This window comes from Balearica regulorum, chromosome 17 (assembly GCF_011004875.1).
Source record: "Balearica regulorum gibbericeps isolate bBalReg1 chromosome 17, bBalReg1.pri, whole genome shotgun sequence".
NCBI lineage: Eukaryota > Metazoa > Chordata > Aves > Gruiformes > Gruidae > Balearica > Balearica regulorum.
Window position 1 is genome coordinate 10,264,766 of NC_046200.1, and position 21,275 is coordinate 10,286,040.

Here is a 21,275-nt window from a genome sequence, read left to right on the forward strand (position 1 = left end):
TCATTGCTCAAAACCTGGGAGGGAGCAGCAGTATCTGGGTTGCCGGGAGGCAGTGGTCGGGCTCCGGGCTGGGTTTCGGGGTGTGGGTGGCAGGGAAGGGGGGGCGGCTCGGGGTGGGGGAAGCCCGGGTCCCTCGGTGGGAATTACCCAGCTCCCCGTCCCTCTCCCAGCCCCGCCGCGGCAACATTTATTGCAAAAGCAGGAAATCGCTTATTACTAAACTAGCTGGCAAGGGAGCAGGAGCCGATGCTGTTCCACACTGGCACAGCACTTGCTTAGCTGCTGCTTTCCCTGCCTCTCCTTGTTCCGCTCTTTCTTCTTCTTCTTCTTCCCCCTCTTTCTCTCCTCTCTCCCTCTCTCTCTCCTCTTCTTTTTTTCATTTTGGCTTCTATTCAAATGTGGGTCAGGGGTGAGCGGCTCCCAACGTCACAAGCTTGCAAGATGGCGCTGGGAGGAAGGCTGTGAGATGAGGAACAGGCTGGTATAAACCGAGAGGACAGGAGAGGGAGAGGAGGAGGAGGAGGAAAGGGGAAGGGGAAGAAAAGCTGCTGCTCCAGATGCAATAAGAAGGTAACGCGGAGCGGGGCGCGGGCGCGGGCGGGGTGCGGGGCCGTGCGTCCCGCTCGGGCGGCCGGGCGCTGCCGGGCTCCGCGGTGCAGCCCAGCCCCGCTCCCCCGCTCTTTATTTGCAACCCCGGTTATTTGCCCATCTGCACGGGTCCACTCGGGAGAGTCGCCGGGGTGGCGGGGGTGTCCCCTTGTTCCCTGCCCTGCAGCAGCCGTGCCCGGCACCGGCGGCAGTTCCATTGAAAAAAAAATACAGATCGTTTTCTTCTCCCTCTTGCCCCCCTCTCTCCATGCCCCGGGCCCCCTCCCCTCGCTCGCCCGGCGCGCTGCCCCGTTGCTTTCGGGGCCGGGGCGTGCATACGGTGTATTGGCCACCGCGCCTGTCTGGGGATTGCAAATGTTGGCTATTTGGTTGAAGCGGCTGGAAACTTTCCCCCTCCTCCCGTGCCATTTGTGTGTGTGTGTGTGTGTGTGTGCGCGCACGGGTGTGCGCTGCCCCTTCCCCGGCGGCGGTGGGATCGGGGCGGGGGGCCGCAGCTGCTGCCCGCCGGGGCCGGCCGGCGCGGAGGTGACCAGCGGGGCGGGCAGGCAGCCCCGGAGCAGCAGCCTTCTCCCCATCCCCACTCGTCCCCTGCAAGTGAGCCGTATTTTATTTCCCCCCCCCCCCGAAAAGAGGGAGCGGAGCCTTGGGTGCCGGGGGGCGTGTTTGTGCTGGGGATCCGGCCGCATTGTGGAGGAGAGGGCAGGGAAGGGGCTCCCGGGACTCGCATCGCCTCCTTCCCCCCCGCAGTCCATCCGCGGGGCTGCAAGGCGACGAGCCAGGCCGGCATCCCCCAACCGCAACGCCGGCCTCTGCCCCACCGGGCACCCCCTGCCCTACCAGGACCGCGGTGAACTTTTGCCCTGGCTCCCCCTTTCCCCGCCGCCCCCCTCGGCCGTTCGGAATCGCGGAGGGAAGGACCCGCCGGCTCCGCTCGCTCTGCCCGTCGCTGCGGGTCTCTGGCTTTTGTTACGGCACCGTCTCGGATGCAATGGACGGAGCGCAGGATCGCGCACCCTCCCGCGGCCGGGGGCTCGCAGGACCCTGCCCGCCCGGCTTTGTGCCCCCGGAGGAAATGCGCGCTTCCCCGGCCCCGCCAGCCAGGCGCAGAGCTGTCCACCCAGTTTAAAAAAAAAAAATAAAATTAAATTGTACGTCCAAGCTGGCAATATTGTTGCCGAAGCGCGTAACACTGTAATTCAGGGAGCCGGCAGGGCTGATCGCTGCCCGCGGCTGCCCGGTCCCGGGTGAAAGGCGCCGCGGAGCGCCGCGGAGCCGGGCCGGGCTCCACATCCCCAGGCGCGCCGGTGCCAGCTCGGCGGCGGGGGGCCCCGGGCTTTTTTGTTTTTTCTGGTTGCATTTAAAAGCAAAGCAAAGCCAAGCCGGGGAGGGGGGGGAGTGGGGGTGGGGGGAGGCTGTGTGCGCGGTCCCCTGCGCGGTGCGCGGCCCGGGGAGCCCCGCGGGCGCGCAGGACGGCCGCGGTTCCCGCAGCGCCCAGCCTGCTCCCTGCCTGCTCCCGGCCCCTTTTGTATGGGGCGAGAGCCGGCGGGAGAAGTCAATTATTGACTTCTGCTTGGACTGGTCCCAGGTGGAAGTGGGCACAGCGGCGAGCGGGCGGCTCTAGGCGCGCCCCCCGCGCTCCCCGTTATCGCGGCCGCCAGCCGCGCTCCTCCCGCAGCCGCTGGACACCGCGCCCGGCCCCGCCGCCGCCCGGGCGCTGCTCCCGGCCGCTCGGGTGAACGCGTGTTTATACCCGGGGATTTGGTGACTCGAAACTTTCTGCTGCGAAATCCGCAGCCTTTGAAAACTCGGGCTGCCTCGGCGCTTCGAGAGGCGGGTAACTTCGCGTTCAGTATCTGCGAGTGGGGCGGGTGTATACCTTTACATCAAATTAATGAATTATATATGAAAGCAAGTGTTTTAGCAGACGGCTACCGAAATCACCCTGGATGTTACTTAGTTGTTAGAATAAATCTGAGAGAGCAGCCAGAAACCAGTTAAGAAGAGCATCAAAATTACATTCTGCTAATAAACTGTCCTTTACCCAAAACTGGTTTAAATTTATTGCGGAATGCTGTTTATATTTGAATGGCTCCCATGTTTTTCCACAAATTAAAGGGGAAAACAATATGCAATAGTCACTTTCATTGGAAAATGTCAGAACTATGAGCAGATGTTTGCTGTGCTTGATAAATATAGTGTATAAACAACTAGTATTTCAAGATGACTTATTACTATTTTTTATGACTCAGAACTATTGTATATACTAAAGCAGCTCTGGAGAGAAAGCTGTAAATGACTCCTTAGGATTTCACAGCAAATCTACATGGAGAAAATGACATATGGAAAGAAAATTGACTTATTTCCACAACTGCAAGTGGCCTCCTTTTTGCGCCTTTTCATTAGCAATCTAATCCTAAAAGCATTAGGAGCAATTATTTGCAGTGGTGCCTGACATTCTAGGTCTAATTATTTAAATCAGTTTAACTTTTGATGGTTGACCCATTAGGTCAAATCTGTGTGCCCTTTGTTATATTTATTAAAAAAAAAAAAAAGGAGGGGAGGGGGGTCTTCAAACTTGCCACCTGCTACTGACATATCATTTTAGCTCTGGAGGAGATCAGCATTAAGAATAAGCAACCTCTTACATTTGTTACTTTCCATTCTACCATGGGGAAGGAAGCCCCGCGTAAGTGCCTTGTTCTTTTGCGTCTAATGTCCATTGCTTAATCAAGGCAGACTTGTGTGGCTGGAGGGGCGTAAGCAGGAGGAATGGGAGAATCTGAGGATATAGCAGGTTTTTCTTATGTCACGCTTCCTAATCTACGTGAAACGCAGATGAGATGCACATACATAAAAGAGATGATTTTTCAGTGTTTGGGGGAAAAGCTTCTTCCAAGGATCTAGGAGAGCTCTAAATCTTTAATGCATAAAGGAATAGCTCACGTTAGTATTCACATACGTTGCTGGGTGGAATGACTTATGGATGTGTAGATAGTAATAAGTATCGCAAGATGCTCGAAGCACTTGGAATCACGTGATACACTGTAGTGTCAGTGCTGAATTGTTTGGCAGAAGCCAATGTGTGACAAGGGGTGGGGGGAGAGGGGAGAGAAAGAGAAGGTGAGAGGCCTTATTCCAGGAGGGTACGTGTTCAATTTATTTTGATTAGTCGTTTAAAACAACTAGAACACAACCTAATGCTAATCAGTTTGGCTGTGTAACGGATTGAAACTCCCTAAAACAGCCACCGGAGCCCAAAATTGGTGGTCACAGCATGAAATTTGAAGTTGTGAACAGCAGATCTTGCAATGAGAGTTCTCGTTTTCTAGCATCTTTACAGCCCATAGTAATTAAGAACTGTCAAACATAAGCTGTATGTTGTGCGTTCCTGTGACCTTGTACAGAAAATAGTACGTGGCTATTCTTTGAGCTCCTGCTACCTTCTTTGATGATAAATGTAGGGAAATAGGGTATTGCTTGAAAACCAAGGTGCATTTGCCTTCATGTCAGAACTCCTGTTTGTGCTGACTGCAGCGTTTAACCCTTTCATCCAGGCTGATGAACATATTGTGGCTTGATAGGTAGAAGGTATCGGTATGACGGGGTTGTCATGTTTTCTCTACAGAAAACCAAATTTCCCATCCCTAACCAAATCTGACTGATAAAGTGTACAAACAAAACTGCAGTTTCTGACAACATCCGGGGAAGAACTGCCATGAAGTGGCATTTCAGTGCAGCAGCAAATATGGTCTAGGAGTGGAAGAAAGCAGAATCACATTTGTGACATAGCTATTATATTGGCTGTATTGTGACAGGCGAAGCTCAATGGGAAGGGGGACCATTTCAGCATCAGCGGACATGCCTACCCTGCTGGGCTTGGAGAAAAATTAACAGGGCTCAGCTGTGCGATTGCGAAAACAGAGTGTCGACCCAACCACAAGCAGGAGAATATCTTTTAAAAAATAAAGACTTCTCCTTTGGTTTGGTGTGGATTGAACACCAGTGGTGGAACCACTAGGGCTGCTTAAATTGTTTTTTATCTTGCTGTAGTATCAGGAGCAAGGACAATGCATTGCAATGCATTGCAATAGAGATTTCACTCTGCTGTGCAGTAGCTCATTGGCAAAGCAACTGCATTGGTTTGCTTAGGTCTTTTTTAATCAGCGGTGACAGTGTGCTTACTTCTCTCAAAAGCAGCAGAAACAATGTAAAAAAAAAAAAAGAGATGTATTTTCTTGTTCAGTTAGCATCTCCAGGTTCCAACAGGATGCCAATTTTAAGCTGGGGTTCTTTCCTTGAAGTGTACGCGTATTACAAGCTAGCTGTCCAAACTTGTAAGTTACTCATACTTCTTGTTTGTAATTCCTGGAAAGAAAATTCACCCTCCAGTGCTGGCTCCCACAAAACAAGGAAGAAATGAAACAGTGAGGTCAATTCTGAATTTTAAGCTGATATAAAAGGGCTTGTTACAATAGCTGTAAGGAGGAGACTACAACACTGCAATAGTTGTACCTGCTGTAAGTGACAGGTGGGAGAAATTTTGTTCCTTTTCATCTGTGTTTGGATGAGGGCCCGGTGCTGGCCACAAACTGCAATCCAGGATTAATCCTCACATAGTGTTTTCTTTCTATATATCAGATTTCTCATTTTGTTAATAAGCACAGCCTAGCATGCACTTCAAGTCAGCTGTTCTGGAGTGGAAGCAACAGGGTTTTGCATTATTGAAATGACGGCTCTCATGCTTTCCTAGAGCCCATATTGTTTGACCAGGGCAGGGCGGAGGGTGATCCTTGTAATCACAAATCCTAAACAGGGATTCTAGTTACTGATTTTCCTTAATGGAAAGAGGTGGGGAATCTAGTTTATCCAGGATTACATATGTACTATCTTGCATTTTCTGATGTGCACACTATGGATTTGAAGGGGCTAAAGAGTGATCTTTTAAACTGAAAACCTCACGCAGGGGTTTGGAAATGGACCTACTGTGGGAAACTTCCTTCACCACTAGCTCTCCTGCTAATGTAGAAAAGAGAAACTGCTGAGGTCTCTTGCAGCAAGTGTCAGAAGACACATGCACTGACAGCTAAGCTGGGAGAGGAAAGGTCCTGGTTGTCAGCTAGCAATAAGAAGAGTCTAGAGAAGTGCACGGAGTTTCCTGCTCAAAACTGTCATCAGGGGCTGTTCTCCCAATAAAAATGGCCCTGAAAACAGGGCATACTTCTTGCTTCTATTGCTAAATGTTCTGACAGATCTATGCAGGAACTAGGAACAACTCCCTCTTGTTCTTCCAGCTTTAGATACTGGATGGAAAAACTTGCCAATGTTGTCCTCGCCCAGGTTCTGGATGGGAGGTAGAAAGCATTTCATGTCAGTCTGCTGGCCTGAGGCATTCGCTGTCCTTCAGTCCCTTGGGTAAAGGAAGAGGGGGTAGCTTTCAATAATGGATCAGTTTGCCCTATCCACTCCCTTCCCCCACTGAACCAAACACTATGCAAGATAAAACTGTCTTCAAATCGGTCTTTTGCCATGAGTTTTAAAAGAGATACACGACGGACAGACTGGGGAAGAGGCCTCATATGGTAAACAACCTTACTCTGCTCTTCATGCTGGGCTAGTCCCATTCATTCCTGGACTGGTTTAAGATGACAGGGGTGTACAGCAGATTCCTTCCCCTAAATGTGTGCTCATTTCCTGTTGTATAAAGAACCATTCAGCGTGTGGATTCAGTTTTCCAGCAGTCACATAAAGACACTGCCATGTAGGACTCCACTTACTGCATTTCCATCTGCTGTCAGGATGCCACCAGCCAGTCTGACAGTTTGGAAATCTTTTCTCTTGTCCGATAAAGAACAGAATAGAGTAATTTGCATTGCCAATTTTGAATTGAAATCAGCTGACAAGAAACCTTATTTTAAAGCTTGCTTGTTTGTCTATGTGGTAGTTACTCTCCAGTGGAAAGACTGGATCTCACTGGTTTGTACCTATTAAAACATGCTGATGTGCAACTAAAAATAACTTTAAATAAATTTGATATTATTTTCAGTCAAGCAGGAGGACAGGGTTTAACACATTCGAGCTACGATTTAACATGCAAATCAGAAACAAAATTAATTTACTATGTTATTGTTTCTGAGAAATATAACAAGCAACTTCTTATATAGCATTAAATTCAATGAAATGCTAAACCTGAGTATTTTGAAGTGCTAAATAAAAATATTTGGAACATACTTTCTTACCAAAATACTTTCTGATGACCTCCTGAGGTCCCTTCCTATGTGACTTATTCTGTGATTGTTATTCAGCTCCATTTCAAATGCAAAGGAAAAGTTCTTTGAGCAAAAGGGAATTGATTATTTTCTAGTTATGCTGCTCTTTTATGAGTTTAGAACTAGTAGGTATTAGTCTCTAACACCTAGTTTTAATCTGGAGGGAAGTAAGCTTTCCTGCCCTTCTGCCCCTCCTCAAACCTCAATTGCTTTTGCCAATCTGAAAGAACTAGTTATTGAACTAAAACTGAAAAAAAACCCCATCCTCTCTGTCCCTTTACAAGAGGCTCCTGATGCAAAAGGTTAGTTAACTGCCCAGGATTGGATCAAACAATCAAGTAGTGGCTTTCTCTGTTTAGGGATTGACTTTCCTCAAAACTTTACTAGCAAACACATACAATTGAAGACCGACTTTTTTTTTAAACAAGACCTATTTAAAAGAAGATTTGCTATTATGCCAGCGTATAGTGAGACATGAACTTGTGCTGATTTTATTTAATGTTGTTTCCCCTGCCCCGGAAGGGTAAGGTGCTTTGTTATTCCTAGTTTCTGTTTACTCATAGAAAGTATTCAGAATGGTCCTCATGTGGAACTTTCTGCATCAAACTTCTCGAGTCCTTGAAAAAAGGCTCTTTGTTCATTTTCTAGACAGTTCAAATGCTCTTTGATAATGTGATATTAGTGGCATAATTATGCCCAGTCTTCAAAGAAAAATATGGATGTCCTTCTAGGTAGGAAAAATATCTACCAAAGTTGTAGATGGCAGGGAATCCACTAAGAAATAGAAATGTGCATGCATATCTATGAAGTGTACGTAGCCAGAATTGTAGTACCAAAATGCTCAATAAAAGGAATTTTGGTATGAGAGCGAAAGCTGTCTTGTAATTCTTCAGATGTCAGCAGACCGATGTTAGGCTGGGCGTGCTTTAAAAGTAATGTAACTTGCGACTCAAAAAGTTTTACCCAGAAAGCTTGGTTATAAGTTCTTAGTGTTATAAATTGGTGCAGTGGTTGAATGTATGCACGCATTTAATTCTTCTGGGTGAGCTTGTGGTCTAGGGAACTCTGGGTTCAGTTTCTATCACTGATTTAAATTTTCCATGCTATGGTCATGAAGGAAGTTAAGCAACTCAAGTTTTCTTCATCTTTAAAGTATGGAGAATACAATGTCCTTGGTTTGTCTTGTATATTTATCTTATAAATGCTCATCATATTTAAAAGTTTGCACAATGGGACCCTGACCTTAGCAAGGGCCTGTAAATGCTGTCATCATACATGTAACTCTACTAAAGCTTCAAAATGGTGAAGTTGCCAAAGGACTAACGCTTTAGTAGTACACAAAACTCATGGTGTGGGAGGAAGAATAGAGAAGATTGCTCTCCAGTCCTTCAGAAATGCTACATTTTTTAGTCTCCACTGTACTTCATCAAACTAGGCTTTCAAAATTGTGATGAAAATTGAAACATGCCAGATACAAAAATTATTCAGTTTTTGTTACAGCACTGAAAATATTAACAAGATTGTATTCCCCTGCAGTGAACACTGGGTTTTTTTGGAAGGTCCCTTTTGCACTGCCAGTCTCTTCCTGGGAATAAATAAATGCCTCTAAATAATCCCTTTTCAGGATGCGCAGAGCAGCAGCTTGTATTTTTTTGTCTTTCCTCCCTGGGTTGCACGGTGCAGTGCCAGTGTACTGCATGACGCAAGAGTCTTGGAAATTCTTGGAAAAGCACTTCCGTTTGCTCTAGGTAAAAATTGTGTTGGCAGCAAAACCAACTCTGCTGTTTACAAGCTGGCAGCATTCTTAAGTGAACTCCAAGAAAAGTAGTTTAATGTATGCGGTTCTGCATATCCATCCAAGATGCAGAGGTATTTGAGACTATTGGCCTGTTATTATGAGTGGTGCCTCTGGAGAAGGAATGTCTTGAGTATTTCCCCAAGTGTGGACCTCTTTTCAGTAGTTGTAGTCAGCTGGCTTAACCCAGTTGTGCTGGGTCTCCCAGTTTCTGGTTTCTACTTGTAAGTGATGGGTTTAATTGCGGTAGTGATATTCCTTAGTTCCTGAGTGAGGGAAAAAGTGACCTGAGTGCAGAGAGAGGACTATACGCCATTATTTTCATTCTGACAATTGCTATTTTGGTGGCTAAAACAGAGAGTTGAGTATGAGAATTTGTTTGCCACTGATTTGTTTTTTGATTCTGGAACAATAATTTAATCTGTCTGAACCTCTCTATCTCTACCTGTGTAAGGGCATGATATTTTGAAGATGGGCTCAATTTCCATTAGCATTTAATGAACAGTAAATAACAGTAGTAGCCACAATTGTCTAATATTTCACCCTGTTAATTGTGCAAGAGGATTTTAAGCTGAATGCTGTACTAATAATTCAGTGTCTTGTAAGTGGAACCAAATGCAGAGAAAACGAGTACATTTGATAGTGCTGTAGTACTGGAAATCATGCTGTTATTTAAAAGCTGCATGGAGGTGTAACTAACCACAGAGGACAGTCATGGAAGGAAAATATATTTTAAGGGTCCTGCTGGAACAGTGATCACTGGAATATGGAATTAAAATATTTGCCTGTCCAGCAAAGAAAACCTTTCCACCCAAGGGTCTCAAAAAGCTTTCATAATTAGTAACCTGTGACTTAACAGCTGCATCTCTGGCATCTTCATGTAACCTTTTTTGAGATGTTTATATGACTTTCTGAAAGCTGCACAAGGGCTGTTCCCTAAGAGAACAGAAGCCGTGGCCATAGCCAGACAAACCAGCTCCCACTCCCAGCAGACGCAAATGACTGATTAAGCACTCCAGTTTCTCTCTTTCACTTGTAATAAATAAACAAAATCTCCCTCTCCCTTCCAAATTTTGAGAGTTCATATGAAATGGGACCTGGGCTACATGACGCCAGCTGTACCATTTCAGAAGACTTATCAGTAGTGTTCTACCTAATACCCAGAGCATCTAGTACCATATGCCAGAGGCTTGGGATGTTCCCCATCCATGAACTGGTTGGACAAGAAAAGGAGAAAAGAGTCCAGGTGAGTCCGAGCAAGTTTCCATTTGTGTCTACTCTGCCATTATTCAGAATATTTGCCTATTTGTGCTTGCTTCCTCTGTGGTTACACATGGACCTGCGCTACCTCTGTGTTTGTCTAAAACAGCTTTGGTTGTACCCCCACCAAAAAGCAAAAAAAGCCCAAAAACCAAAACAAAAAACAAACCCCAAAGCACCCCTCCATAAACCTTCTTGGAGCGAAAGCAAAGCACATCCGCTTTTGAGGTGGAGGGGAAGCTGCTTCATTACAATGGCTTTGACCATCAAAAGTGGTGAGTGGGAGGCTATCTGACAGCATTAGGTCTGTAGATTGACTGGCTGGGGTCACGTTTTTGTAAGTGAGAAGGTAGCAGCTGTCCTTTCTGGCATGCAGGACGCAGCATTTCAGGGGAACTTGCCGATTTTTTTTCCATAAGAACTGCTCCATGCTGTGCCATGCTGCTGTCCCACCCCTCCCTCTCTGGTGCCTGGGGAGGGGGGAAGGGGCTGGGTGCCCATCAGGAATGCTTGCACTGGCACGGGGAAAACAAGTCTGCCTCTACTAAACTTACACATTACCAGGGACTAATCAGTCATGTTCATTGCTTTAGTTTTGTTTATGGTTCCCAGTTTATTAAATCTTCAAAGAAAGGATGGCAGCATCTTGAGTGAAGTCAACGTAATGCCAGGGTGTGGGATTTCCGTAATTCAGTCCTTGTCTTTAACAAAATGCTCGAAATTAAAGCAGCAGAGAGATAGTGTGATCATGGTGGTTTTGCAATAAAAGAAAAAAATGAACAGTGCAAACTGGTTGTTGGTCAGATCACAGTCTTCAGGGAAAACTGTCTCTAATAGATGTCATTGTAAGGGTAATGCTGCACTTGGCACCAAAAATTAGATTTAATGCCATAAATGGAGATAAAGCACATTGCAGCTGACAATATACTTCCAGACCGTGTCCCTGGCTAAAGAGCTTGCAATGCAAGGCACAAATAGGTGCAGTATAGATAACTGACTGGGGGGGGTCAGATTCTGCAAATGCTTACTCAGGCACTTTGCTTGAACTCAGTGTGACTGCTGGAGTAAGAGCTTGCACAATCCAGCCTGAGGAGTGGGGTTGGAACCCTGTAGCTGTTGGGTAAAACAGAACTGCTTGGGGGTTTTATTTATTTTTCAAGTGCCTGATGAGGCAGGCTTTAAGTAAAAGCCTGCTTCGAACCCTGACTTGTATGCCTGTTTATTTGCTGTAATCACCTGTAACCTAGAATTGCAAAACTCCTGTGGATACACCAGTGATGTCTTTGTAAAGTTTCCCTAGCAAAAATTCAACTGGATTTTAAAAGCACATGCTTCTTTCAAAACGCTTAGCTATAAAGTTCAGTCCTGCCAGCCTGGTGGGCTGAGAACATTTTGGAAAAGGTCAGAGGGCTACATGGAATACTATGGGTCCAATTTCCCAGGCTGATTTGTTGCCTGAACTCTTTGAAGGGAGCAGAGCACCTGCAAATCCCCTTCTGGGGATTCCCTTAAAATGTGGGGAAGCCTCCAACAGGTGTGTGGAGCTGGCATGGCCTTGGCCCAAGGTGGGGAGAGGTGTGGCTGGGACACGTCTGAACCTGCACTTGGGCTGGAGCAGGGAATCAAAGAGGCTCTAAGTGGTAGCTGTTCTCAGCTCCTCTCGTTCCCCTGAGTGCAGGGAAGGGATGCTAACCTTCACCAGGCAGAGTTCAGTAAGCCATTCTCCACTTTTCTGTGGCCTGTTAGGAAGCAGGCAGTGGGCAGGGGAGTTGCAGCTGCTTCCCCCCTCCCTCTGAGAAGCAGCGGGTTGGCTGCCAGGGCAGATGCTGACTAATTGTATCAGGAAAGAAGTGGGAGGTGATAGAGCTGATTCAGATCCCTGGTTTAAAAATCCTGAGCCTGGCTGAGTGAATGCCTGATTAATGTATTTTCTTCTCAGATTCATTTGCTTTGAGGTCACAGTTCAGAGGCTCAAGAAAAAATAGGCAAGATATTACGAGTCTCACTGGATGTGTGTCACATGCTCACTGCCTAGGTGATCTCCATGTAAAAGGCTTTGACAAAGTGAAGTCCCAGATAGACTGTGGCACTACCGTGTCAGAGAGGGGTCTGGCTGGGATGTCTGCTTGGGTAGGAGTTTGAATCTTTCCTTTCCTTAGGAGGCAGTCTGTTGGCTGGCATTAAAAAGTTATTCCTTATGATGGGTCATTGGATCTTCTTCATAAAATCTTTCTGGCTCATTTTAAAAACTTAATGTTTAAGGGCTAAACAAAGCATTTCTTTTGCTTTCATTGGAAAGAGTGTAAGCACTTCATCTGAGTAGGAAAGAAAAGCACGATTATTCATATGAAGTCAGTCTCTACAGTGAATGACTGAACAAAAAACGCCCAACTGGAAGAGCACATCAATTCTACTGAGGGCAACAGACTTTTTAATTCTATTCATCCCCAGAAGTCTTAGAGAAAAATATGTTTTCTCCCTCCTGCTTTAGAATGTATTTGCTCTTTAAGTACAAGTCAGCACAGTAATCCTGTTTCATGTTAACCGCTATGAAATATGGTGTGAACTTTTTAGCCTTATAGTGGCAGGAAATGGGATTTAAGATTTTTTTCCATGAGCATAGAAAAGTTTAGGAGCAGGATTTTAAAAAAAAATTCCTTACAATCCTCTCTCAGAGTCTATTTCCATAGACTAATCTTTCAATTCATCTCATTTGTCTATTATGCAATTTGGTGTATGATTTTAAATGCAAGTTGACACTTCAGATCCCTGTGCTGGCTTCAACTCTTAGTCCATAGTGTTGGCTTATTTCGATTTATGCTTTGGTTGTCTAACCTGTTGGATTCTTTGCTTCCTCCAGAATCCTCAGCTGTGCGCATACTTGCTTTTCCCAACCATTTCTACATATTTGCTGTATCACTGTAATCTCTTCATTCTCTGGGCTGTGCCTATTCTTATCTGTCTTCTCTGCCTCTTTCCACACAAAGTTTGCACCGTGTTTTGGGCTGTCCTTCATAAATGTAACAGTAATTTCTTCACTGTAAGCTACTCCAGAACTTCAGAGAGTCACCAAATAGTCTAGGATTACATCCATTCAAGTGTTGGTGTAGCATCTGTTTGTGCATGAAGACTCTCTTTAGAGTAAGATCTGTGTTTCAAAACCCTCTGCAAACTTCCTTCCTATTATAATTCTTGAAGGCCACTTGGCAACAATTTTTTTTTCCTGACTTGTATGAAACTGATATCCCAGTTAATAAAAAAGTATTATTGCAGATGCTTTTAGGGACAGGGAAAATGAGGAACATCTACTGTGACTTGCAGGAAAATCTTCTGGCTGTTCTACTGACGATGTCGTTCTTCTTCCCTTAGTGTACTTTTTAATGTTTGATTAATACTTCTGGAACAGAAGAGTCATATGATAAAGTTCTAAGGAATATTCCAAAAGAGACAAACTTGAATGTGTTGCTGCTTTGTCTTGCTAGATACTAGTGGTTATATTGAAGCCTCTGGTTGTACAATTCCCACTTGTTCTTGACCTCAAACCTCCAGCCTATGTCAAAGTCTTGCTTTTCAGAACTGCATGCCCTTATGTCTAGGGGAAACTTGTGACTGATGGAAGGTTTGATATCAAATGCTCTCAAATCCTACTGAAATCAGTAGGTTGAAGGTGCTCATTGCAAAGATCAGGGCCAACAGCTAAGATGCAGTTTGCAGATCAGACCCCTCCAGGATCTGGGTCACAGAGCCTTGGAGAGAAGCATTAGATAGTCTCATTCCCTGCCATGGACAGTCTTGAGCCTTCTCATTAAATTGATCACTATTTATTGTACACACACACATATATGCACTCTTTCTCTAATTTAAATATATATGAATAATACCTGACATGATCATTCCTGTGTGGAATAACTGAAGTCAGTTACGCTTGGTGTTTTACAACAGGAAAAAATGGGGTTTGGTACTTAGTGCTGAATAGCAGAGGCCAACTCATCAAGTTTTTCCATTGCAAAAATGCTATGTCTGAGTTTCTTAAATAGTGTGTGTCTGTAATAGGCCCAGAGACATGATAGCACACGTGGAGCACATGAAGGGGAAGACACAGGACATGAATTTTTCTGCAGGTTTTAACAAAGCCAGAATCTTCTGTGCCCTCTCTGCTCTGCCACACAGAACAGAAGCCTCAGGGGGTTTGTTTCTAAAGTCATCTGAGAGCTACCAGCACAAAATGAAAGCCCCAAGGGTTTCTCCAGTCATTGAAGGGGCATCCACAGCCTATAAATGTGAAAATGCAACTGAGCTGCACTTTGAAAGTGAGAGGACAGTGGCCTGGCACTGCCACTGGGGAGTCACTGAACAGTCAAGACTGACAGAATGTGGAACTCGTGAACTTTTGCTTAAACAAGTCATTTGTTTAACCAGGATGTGACTGACTGTATGCTGGTGGCTCTTGGGCCCCACATCCCAAATGTTCCTCTACCACCTTCCCCGTGTCTGTGCATAAGTCAGCTCCCCTTTGGGAGGGGAAGGACACTTGATGTGGCACAAAGCCTGCTGGAAAAAAATCCCAAAGTCATGCTTCATTTCAGACCTGGGCATGTGGGATGCCTGGCTCTAACAAGTAACGCGAGTTTTCCTCTGCTGTCTTTTAAGAGGGAGTGCCCACCTCTGTGTCTGGAGGCAAGGGTCTGCATGGCCTGTGTGAGGAGCAGCATGAGTCTGCTCCTGTTTTTTTGCTCCTTTCCCCAGAGGCCTCAGCATGCAGCTCACCCTGAGCGAGCGGGGCAGAAAGTGCTGCAGGAGGGAGCTGGAGGGCAGTGTGGGCAATGCAGGGGTTCTTGCTCCAGCCCTTGGCTATCTGAATCCCCAGCAGGCAGAGCTGCTGCGTGGCCACCGTCACAGACAGTTGCACCTGATGTGTGGGAGTTACTTGGCACCTTGTGGATGTAGTTTCCCATTGATTTTTGGTGGAATTGATTTATAGAGCTATTTAATGGAATTGATTCTTTTTACAACTTTTTTCCCCTCTTAAAGACCAATTGTTTTTCTTGAGTGATGGCTACAAGTTTGTGTTTATGTATTAATATGCTCATGCACCCACAGTCCCAACTGTGTTCTTTCTACTCGCACTGCAAAAGAAAGTCTCAATCTCAAATGCCATCTTAAATTTTAATATTATATTTGATGTATGACTTGGAATAAATTAAACATGCTAGAACTTGCAAGATGAAATCCTAGTGGTGGGTATAACCACAAAGCAGTGTTCTATTAAGCCAAGGACTGTCGAGAATGTCTGTTGTGGTTGTGTCTGGGTTATGAGTGGCTCCCTTTGGTTTAGTGTAGGTGGATATTTTTATTCTGCCTGGCTCATGAACAAGGGGATGAAAATTCAGAATTTACCTACAAGAAGTGTAAGACTCTGCTGAGTTTTCCTTTACAAGCCCATAGGTAGGAACCACATTTTTACCGTAAACCCAATATTTTGATTGTACTTAATGTCCTTCATTGATTGCCACTCCAAAGTGGCTTGTGTTAAGAAAATATGATATTCTGTACCTGGAGGAATATTATGAGAAACTGTGAATATCATAACTCTCTGTTATTGTTGTGCACTTTGCAGGTCAGTTTTGTCAGTAAGTTTAACTTGCAAATTTGTGTTGTGGTTTTGGGCTTCTTTATTTTTTCCTTCCTTTCTGTCTTTCTTCTTTCATGAAGCACCAAAATAAATTTGAGCAGGATCCTAGATCAGGGTGGGACTCCTGAGCAGATATTATGCCACCCAAATTTCCAGATCAGAAAGACTTAAACATGTGTGCTAAGGGCTTAGGACCTAGCTAACAACTGCCTGTCAGGATACAATGAAATAAATAACCTCTGAAATAGTCAGCACCCAAGTCATACATGGTATTAGTAATCCAAAAGTATCTCCTTGAATGGCAATGTGAAACAAAAAGGACATCAACAATCACAGTTGTGATCCCTGTGTGAAATTTAGCTAAGCAGTTTGGCAGCTGTATGTAGTACTAACTGAAGCTTCCAAGTGGTGGTCTGATGTAGCCCTAAGCATAGTACATTTGGGTAATCTAGTTATCACCGCAGAAGTGACAGAGATAGAGTCAGCACTAGTCAACATCCTATTTGAATAGAAAAGCTCTCAACTTCATGACTGCTTATCAAAACTTCCACCCTTGGCCAGCTATAATCTGTAGCCATCTAAAAACTGTTGAGAATCCAGCAGGGCCCCCTGCTGTGCATTTAACTTATATTGTGAGTTTAACAGGATGGCCCCAAGAATAATATCATTAGTATGCTGAATGTGCAACTGCTGAAGAAGTGGGTTGTACATGTGAACAAAGCTTAGCAGGAAAACTGTAGATGGTACGTGCATGACGCAGAGCAGATAATAGCAGTTTATCCGGTTGACTTATATCTACAACTCTAAATCCCACATACCATTAATTCTGGAAAAGGGCTCCAAACGTAAGCAAATTGCTCTGACCCAGATTTTAAACTAGTAAAGGAACTTGAATTCACATGCAAGACAATATGGGACCTTTTGCAAAACATGGTATTCAAATGTGGCTTGCTTAGAGAGGCTTCCAACAACAATCAACTTTCACCATGTGTCCCAGAAGACAGCGAAGAGTTTATTCAACATCTTAGTGATCCTAAATGGCAGTCTTTGAGAGGGAAAACTATATCATTACTTTGCAAATTAAACCTGCAGCAGTTGAATTATACTGTAGTTTTACAGAGGTGTTTTATATACCACAGCCACATTGTAAACTAGATTTTCTTTGCTTGGAATTATACTAGTGATTTGTAGCCTGTCTCTGACAGATGTGTATGTGTCTCTAACCATCACATGCCCTAAGCAATTATGCGGAGTTAACAAAACCTAGAGAAGGCAACTGCTCTTATCTGTCTTGCCCCATGCCAAGTCTTTGCCTTCCAGTCTCTGCTGGGAAATAGTAGAAATTCCAGGCATTCTTTGGAAGGGAGAGGGTTAAGTTTAAAGAGAAGGGTATCTTGTCTTTCACCACTACTGGGGTGGAAAGATTTTAACTGTGCCTGCTCCCTAGAGGTGCTTGGTTACGGGTGTGACGGTATGGCCTTGGCATGTCCTTGTGGGATTGGTTGGATATTAAGGATGTGTGCTGCCAATGTTCTTCCTTGTCATATGGACCAGTTCTGGCATTGTGAGTCTCAGGACATCAGAAAAAGCATTTACATGAGAATCGGAGATTTCATAGTTGGTGTTATGTAAATTGGTCTACAGCAAAGTCTTTATATAAAAGCATTGTTTGGCTTAGGGACTGTAGAGTCCTAAGGCTGTCACTGGGTGCTGTACAAGCACACTCTCTTCCCTGAAGAATGTCACAGTCTAAACAGACAGTATAGGCAAAAGATGAGAAAGGAACCAGAGAAAGGAAGAGATGCATTATTCAGCCAAAGTGGTGTGACAGATGGAGAGAACTAGGAGGACAACCTAAATTCCTTCAGTTCCAGTTTACTTTGCTACCAGAACAGGCAGTTTACTTTGCTACCAGAACAGACTACTGTTATTACAGCACTTTTTTGCATCCTTACTCTTCCAACTAAATTAACTTTCCTTGCCTCAAGGACTGACTAAGTCCCTGTGCAGTCTTCTGGTGTATTTTAGCTATTCCAGAGAACTGGAACAACAAGCACACAAACAAGTTACTGCGCACTGACTGATCACTGCTTACTCTCTCTATGTGAGGTTTTAGCTCATGGCAGTGAAAGGTAACCAGCTAAAACAGTTTTGTGCCCAGGACAAAGCCAGCCACACAAGTAGAAGTTGCTTCTGGATTTGCACAGCTACACTACTTGCTAGTTCTGGAGATGCCTACCTTCTGTTTTGGACTCTGGGTTCCTGGTGCTGTGCACAAGCAGGTCCAAGGTTAGGCAGTGCTAATGACACCTCAGTCTGCCCTAGCTCCATTTTGAGCATGCATGTGCATCTTACCCAGACTGGATCTGAGTTGTAGGCAGCTCTCCCACTAAGTCATAATGGTCTAAGTTGTTCTTGACTGTGTAACTTACAAAGAGCAACAAATAAGTCTGACCAGACTAAGGCTGACCTCTGGCCACCTACTCTCAGAACACAGAATGGACCCCATTTTTATGAGTCTCCTTGAGACAAAGTGTCGGTAAGAGGAAACAAACGCAACTTCTTACTGCCCTGTACTCTGCCCTGGCTCTATAGGGTGATTTTATCAGAAAGCTCCTGTTGGCTGCCCACTCTAATCTTGCTAGTGTTTTCAATTCCTTGCCAGACTCCTGCCTTACTAAGAGTTCAAGGGATTGCATTTCCGTAGTGCTTGGACTCAGAAAGCTACAAGATGGAAACACATATTCCTGCTCCAGAGGATGGTAAACAGGACCAAACAGTTACTTACTCTTTGTGTGTTGCCTTGGTAAATTTAAAGACTTCCGTGTATTAAATGATGCAATAGCAAATTCCTTACAAAAAATAAAATGCCTGTAATCAGATAATGGTTGCTCTGGTGCTAGTGGTAACATGGCATTGAATATCTCTTGGTTTGGCTTCCACAGTTCAGGGGTGAGGGGAACTGGAATGGTGTTTACTGAGCCAATAAACTTCTCACTAAACATAATTCATGGGCTCTAGCTGGCTAATAACCAGGACCTCAATGCTCTAACAGTTGGCCCCATACATTTTAAAACAAAGCTTTATTTGAAGTGAAAACTTTAAGAAAAATAAACTTTAGGATTTAGTGGCCTCTAATATTATCCACCTCCACAGACCATAAGATCTCATGACTAGAGAGTGCATTTTAAAATATTTCTATTGCAGTCTCTTTGACCAATGCTAAAGGCTGCTTGCTCCAGAGATTGCCTCAGCATCATTTTTTATTTGTTGTTTTCAAACTTACAGGAATCCATACACTCACTTCTTTTAAAATAGCACTGTGCAGGGATTTCTTTCCCCGTTTATGTTTAAAAGGAGTTTCTGCTGACCATTTGAGTGCTCTAGGCAATCAGCATTTCTTCAGTTATAAGAATGAGGTGAAGAGCTGAAACAAGGCTTACTCTCTTTAAGATGGCATTTCAAAAATTATTTCCATAACCTTTCTTACAGTCCTAGTTTTTCTCTGGAGAGATCTTCATCTGAACAGGTTTATTTAAACACTTGCTAGATTATGTAGCAGGATTTCCCTTCCTCTCCTCATGAATGAAGACCTGTGCTTCTGCAGGTTCACTCAAAGAGCGCTCCTCCTTGGAGCACTACAGGACTTAAGATTTGGATTGGTTTCAGATCCCCATCATTTCCCTGTGTGTAGAAGAGTATTCTTGTCTTCCGTGTTTGTTTAGTTTCTCATGAATGAAATTTAAATTCTTAAAGAATCCCTAGCAATTCTCAGAGGGGTGTGGGTGAGTAGTGGTTCTGCTCTCTAGTACACGTATCATTTGTACTGGGAGCAAAGTAGTTAATTTTTAAGGACTGGGAATCAATTAATTTAGATTTCTGCTAATGGTTTTACCTTCTCTGGGAGACCTTGCCACTTTGTGCTTCAGCTTCTTCCTTGGACGGATGAAGAAACAACGCCTGCCTGCCTCCTGTCAGATGCTTTGAAGCCTGTAGATGAAAGATACCATATGAATGCAAAGTACTTGCCAGTTAATGTCAGCAAGTCATTTTGCTTGTACCTTGATGGAAAAAGCTTTATTGTAGGCTTACAATGAATGGATCTCAATATGCACCAGTAGTTCTTTCACTTTTACTTAAGTCTTTTGGAGAATCATATTGACTACTTCTCAGAAAGATAGAGGGAGGTTAAATAATAAGCAATAAAAGATTATCAGAGGAAATTTCTTGTCATGCGATACCTTAAAGATAATACTTAGTAATATTTTGAAAAGGAAAGAAAATAATGACTATGCACCCAGTCACAAGGAGTTCCTGCTAAATACTATCTCATTCTCTGTATCTCAGGGATTATTTTCTGATGCAGAGCCAAGCCTAGTTCCATCAATGCATGGAGAAGTTCTATTATTATACACTGATTTGATAAGACAATATAATTAGTGCCTTGGTCCACTGATGCAGACCTCTACTGTCCAAAACCAACATCAGGTTATTAAATCAATTCTCGTATTTGTTACAGTAGTAAGTTAAAATAGCATTATTTAGATATCGCTTGTCTAAACTTAGATAAGTCATTCAACTATATCTGGGTTTGCTTATCCACATTTTTCTTCTGCTTTTAAAAAAACAGCATAAATTCATTAGGTAGGTGTAGGCTTTGGATTTCCTGGCTTTTATTGTCTGGTGTGGCAAGGTCTTCCCTGTCAGCTATTTGTGTCTTGTCTGTGTGGCTCTGCCTCCCCTGCAGCAGATGGGCAGTAAGGAAATGAGGGCTCCAGTGGATAAATGCAGCAGCAGCAGCAGCTGTTTTCAAGAAGGGTATCCATGAAGCAGGTCACAAGTGAGATAGTGTCTGGGCAGCTAATCTGGACAGATATCTACTAGCAATTTCTGCTGACACACAGATTGGGAGACCTGGAATTGAAGGCTAAACTGGCACAGAGCCAAAGTCAACAGAGAGAAGAATTTTTAGGTAGAAAGGCAGGTCTAAGTTTCCCCAGACTACAGTTGTCTTGGGGAGCTTGGGAGCCTTCTGGCTCCAGAGAAGGAAGAAAGAAAGAGGCCTTGCCAAATGCCCACTTCAAGTATAAACGCTATCCCAAGCCCCTAGTGTACAGGCTGATACAGGTACTTACTATTCTGCTGGAAGTGGGTTGACTTAAAGGTTGCAGAGAATTGGTTTTGTAGGTAAACGTTGATGTGTTTTGTTGGGTTTTTTTTTTTTAGCTCTAGAGGCACAGATCCTATAGGACAATGACTGATTTAGCCTGATGCTGAGGGACCCTTGTGTCTAGTAAGATCTGGGGTTTTTTTTACATATTGCATTTTGTATTAACTCGGGCTACAGACCACAATTCTGCTCTGTCTCCTGGTTTTGTAACACATTTACTTGCATGGGAACATCCTGCTTCTTGCATGTGTGAGGACTTCCAGGGTGAGAGCCGAGCCCTGCTCAGCTTTGTTCCTGAATTCTGCAGTGGAACACAGGACACACTGAGAATGCAAAGGGCCAAGCTGTGCTGCTGTGTGCTCCTGGCGTGCTGCTGGCATGACTGTGCAGGGCCAGACAAAGAGGGAAGGCTATTTAACGGGGCCATGTGTTATTGGAACTTGCCATCTAACATTCCTCGCTTTCCCCAGTGTGTTCTCCCCCTCCCAGGGTGGAATGCAGTAATTGCCATACCAGAAAGAAGCCATGATCTGTCTGTCTAGT

General features: G+C 44.5%; 1 protein-coding gene and 1 long non-coding RNA gene across 5 annotated transcripts in view; one reads left to right on the forward strand and one right to left on the reverse strand.

Annotated features, from left to right (window-relative positions):
- The first annotated feature begins 205 nt into the window (after positions 1-205).
- The window catches only part of HIC2 (HIC ZBTB transcriptional repressor 2), an 83,243-nt gene continuing 62,173 nt past the window's right edge, over positions 206-21,275 (forward strand). For 2 of the 4 annotated variants that reach the window (XM_075769628.1, XM_075769629.1), the window contains exon 1: positions 207-570. The gene's annotated coding sequence lies outside the window, so the exon portion shown is untranslated. Of the gene's footprint in view, positions 571-9,675; positions 9,917-21,275 lie in introns of those variants that run through there. The other 2 variants (XM_075769632.1, XM_075769631.1) reach the window with 2 other exon arrangements.
- The window catches only part of LOC142604260 (uncharacterized), a 93,993-nt gene continuing 92,202 nt past the window's right edge, over positions 19,485-21,275 (reverse strand). Inside the window, exon 5 of the long non-coding RNA XR_012838138.1 lies at positions 19,485-19,552. This is a non-coding gene — a long non-coding RNA (uncharacterized LOC142604260). The remainder of the gene's footprint in view (positions 19,553-21,275) is intronic.